Source organism: Geospiza fortis, unplaced genomic scaffold (assembly GCF_000277835.1).
Source record: "Geospiza fortis unplaced genomic scaffold, GeoFor_1.0 scaffold676, whole genome shotgun sequence".
Taxonomy (NCBI): Eukaryota; Metazoa; Chordata; class Aves; order Passeriformes; family Thraupidae; genus Geospiza; species Geospiza fortis.
The window spans coordinates 283,852-287,882 of record NW_005054600.1 but is presented as its reverse complement, the minus strand read 5'-3'; positions in this window follow the sequence as shown (position 1 = coordinate 287,882).

Sequence of the window (4,031 nt, the reverse complement as noted above, 5' to 3'; positions counted from 1 at the left end):
GCTCTTCCCCTCCTCTCTGCTGCAAAGAAACGCATTAGTTGCAACATTGCTTTAATTTGTTTGCCAGCTTTCGGAGATGGAGAGGCTCCTGCTCCCATCGGTGCCGTTTGAGGATGCCGGCAGCGTTAACCCTTTAGCTCCCACGCCCCCGAGCTGCTGGAGCGGCTTTGGCACACCCGAGACACACGAGCTGCCTCCTCCAGCCCAGCTCTGCAGCCGACCTGGCACTTCCCAGATGGAGGGATCCGTTTCCCCTTCCAGCTACCCTCAGCATTTCCGTAATGAGATGAGTTTTGTTGTGACCACAACCAGTGTCAGAGGGAATAAAAGACAAAGTGATCCAGACGGGGCCCGTGGCAGCGACAAGGACACGAGGACAAACAGCCACCAGCAAAGCCAGGGCAGTGCGGGTGGAGAAATGGTGTGGGACGAGTGGGGCAGCACAGGGGGACGGGCTGGGTCTGCACCCAGGGAGGGGCTGGGGGTTCCTGCTGTCCTGTGCCGCACACAGCACATCCCGGGATCTCACCTGCGCACACACACCTGAGTGCCATGACCTGCTCCTGGCCTGGGCCTTCAGCAAGGTGCCACGTCTGGGAACACAACAGGGGCATTTCTGCTCAGATAGCTCCAAACCAGCTTCTGATACGGATATCAGAGCAGGAAGAGAGCAAGGAGCCAGGAGGGATGGCCTTGGGCAGCACTGCAGGGTCGCTGACAACCACACAGATCCCTGCTTGACCCTGCATCCTGTGGAATGAGTTTGTTTGATCTCTGCCCCACACTTCCACGTTCAGGTCCATCCAGCCTGAGCATCTTCAGCCCCTTCAGCCCAGGGCAGCAGCCCCAGGGCTCTGTGTGTCCCAGGAGAAGCTTTCTCTGGACACTGGGTGAAACAAGTGGGGACAGCAGGAGCCACCCAAGGTGGAATTTGTGAACAGGGGAAGTGTTTCAGGACCGTCGTTGAGCAGGAGCCAGTGGTTTTGCATTGCCTCATGCTAATTGCTGGAGCTAATGAAGCCACACACCCATCTTGGTGATTTTCCACAGGGTTTCCATCCGCCTCTGGTTTTTAAGGTGCTGTCCACAATTCCGGAAAGATACGGCTGATTGATTCCGGGATGGAAAAAGAGAAGAAACAACCCTGAAAGGGCTGCAAAAAAAACACACTCAGTCCCAAAGCAGGCGAGGGGCACCCAGATGCAAGGGTGAGGAGCAGCAGGAGAAGGAATTCCCAGCCATCCAGCCCTAGGCATGCAGTGTTGGTGCAACACAGACACAGCACTGTGGCTCTTGCTGAGGGTGTGGTGAGGAGGTGTTCCTGCCCTCCCACAGGGCACCATCCCCGGGGAGTTTGCTGCCTGGCTCTTGGGGATGACTCCTGCTGCCAAAACCCCAGGAGAGCCCAAGCCACCTTCCCCATGGCTCTGTGCCTCCACCCTGCACTGAAAGGTGCACTGCTGTTAAGCAGTTCAACCTCCTTTTCATCCCGAGAGCAGTTCTGAAGGTTTAAATAGAAAGATATCAAAATAAAAGATAATTGTTGAGAAAGATGAATAGGGGGAGAAAAAAACCCCACCAGCACGGAGGAACTCTTGTCTAATTTCTCACCCACGCAGAGCACAGCGATATTAGTGCCTTCGACTCTGGTTCGTAAAAGCTTTCATGGCTTTATTACCAGCTCCCCGAACAGCTTGTCCTTTTAATAAGCCAAGGCCTCCAGATAGCAGATCTGCCCATGGGAGATCCCATCAGGACGTGGTTAATCCAGGCAGAAATAGCACAAAGCATCATCACACTCACCTGACGGAGGAAGCCCTTGTCTGAGGCAGGAAAAGGTTAAAACCCATCCCAAAAAGCAGGGGAGGGGGGGGGGAGGGAGAGCTAACCCGCCTCTGTGGCGGGTTAACCAGTGCTGCTGGGTGTCCTCACCTTCTCCATCAGCGCTGCTCTCCACAGCCGCTGGCATTGGCGATGGAGGCCTTTAATTATCCAAACTGCTGCCCCTCACAAAATTAAATGCTGCTGGGGATGACTCAGTGTTTAATGGACTGGCTGCTCCTCACGCCGGGAGAGCCAAGCGGGTGCAAGCGAGAGCACGGCACAACACGGCATAAATCACCCGGAGACGCCGCTCACGGGGCCCGCTGACCCAGCTGCTTGGAGCAGCCTCTGCTGGGCTTCAGCACTGCTGTTTTCACTCAGGAGAACCCAGGGGGAACTCCTGGGAGCAGCAGCTCTGGGCGTTGCAGCTCGACCCTGCACCCAGGCTGGCTGTGACCCTTCCCCAGCTACCACCACGTGGATGCGCTTGATTTAGAAATCCCACGGATTCACCAGGCTGGCTGTGCTGGGTTCTCTGTTCCCAGGATTTAGATGTGGTGGTTTCCTTTGGAAAGGTCTCAGCAATGGTCAGATGTGGTTTAGAAGGCAGACAGGTGCCAGAGGATGTGATACAAAGGTTGTCTCTGCCTTTGCACCAAGCTCGGGGCCAGCCCAAGCCAGCATGGCAAGAAGCAGCTCTGTTAATAGCCTCGTTAGTCTCACCAAGATGCTGAGGCTTTGGCTTCCAGCACATAATTAACGATGTGCTCATGAATTAGGAAACCCTGGACCTCTACCAGGATCTCTGTGGAGGCTCGTGGTTCAGAGCTGGAGCAAGGCAATGCCTCAAGGAGCGGCATAAAGGAGAGGGCATGGCCAGCAGGGACTGGCAGAGGCCTTCTTTGCCCATCTTTAATGCAGGACCAGCTTTTCTCCAGGTACCTCACACCTGGAGCTGGAAAACAAGAAAAATTTCTCCATGGAAAATGTTGTCAAGCCCTGGCACAGGCTGTCCTGGGCACCATTCCTGGAGGGATTTAAGACACGTAGATGTGGTGCTTGAGGACAGTGTGGTGGCCTTGGCAGTGCTGGGGCAGCAGTCAGAGGATGATCTTGGAAGTCTTTTCCATTTAAAGGATTCTGTGTGGATGCAAGAGTCCCTAACGCTGGAGCTGCCCCACCCATAAGAAGTCCTACTAAGGCCCCACTGTGCCTCATTTGAATACAATTTACTGTCGCTAATGATGCTGATGGTTATTTCCCCAAGCTAGGAAGTATTTGGCCCCAAAATGGGCTCCTGGAAGCAATTTCAGACAGCAGTTTGTAATGCTGGAAGCAATTTGCAACCCATTAGCAGCGATCGGCTGTGAAGATATTTTACACATCACTCAGTCCAGGTTTGAGGGGGGATGGAATTTTTACCCCCTCTCCTTTGGAATTTTTGTCCAGGATGGGGTGAACACCTGAGCACTGCCTCTGCATCCCCAGCAGCTTTGCCACATGCCAGTGGTGACTTGTGAATTAAATCTCTTAAATACACAAATACAGTCCCGGACTGCAGGGCCAGGCACCCCCAGAGCCTCATGCTCCAGGAAGGGATACAGCAGTGCCCAGCACCTCCAGCACCCACAGGACTAATTGACCATTATCAATTAATTTGCCTCTGGACAGCAGCAGATGCAGGTAAAGAAGCAATTTGCAAGTCAGGGCTGCCTCCATGGAGGGAGCAAAAGCACGGCACAACCCCAAAAAAGCATGGAAAGGCATCACTTATCCATCCTTGCCCTGGGGATGCTCTTCCAAGAAGCAGTTTCCATAACTGGGGGGTGTGTGGTGGAGCAGGGACAAGCTCCGCTGGGAAGGTGAGGAAAGAGCCCCAGGCCTTGAGTTATCCCTTGGCCCAAGCTCCCGAGGTGTTCCCAAGACACGTCTGGGATCCTGCCTGTCTGCCAGAGCCTGTGCTGGGAGCCTCAGCTCTGCAGCACCTTCCCTTAATTACTTTTTTCATTCTAATTAGATCTGAGGGCAGGCTGAGGGGAGGCCTGGTTGCTGAATCCGTGCTCTGAGCACCCATTTTTAACAGGAGGATTCCACCACAGCCACTCACACCCCACCAACCCTCACTAACCCACCCCTTGAAGCCTTTGTGTCTTGCAGTTATCACCTGGGGCTGTTCCCTCCTCACCCATCCCACAGCCCTCGGCTGG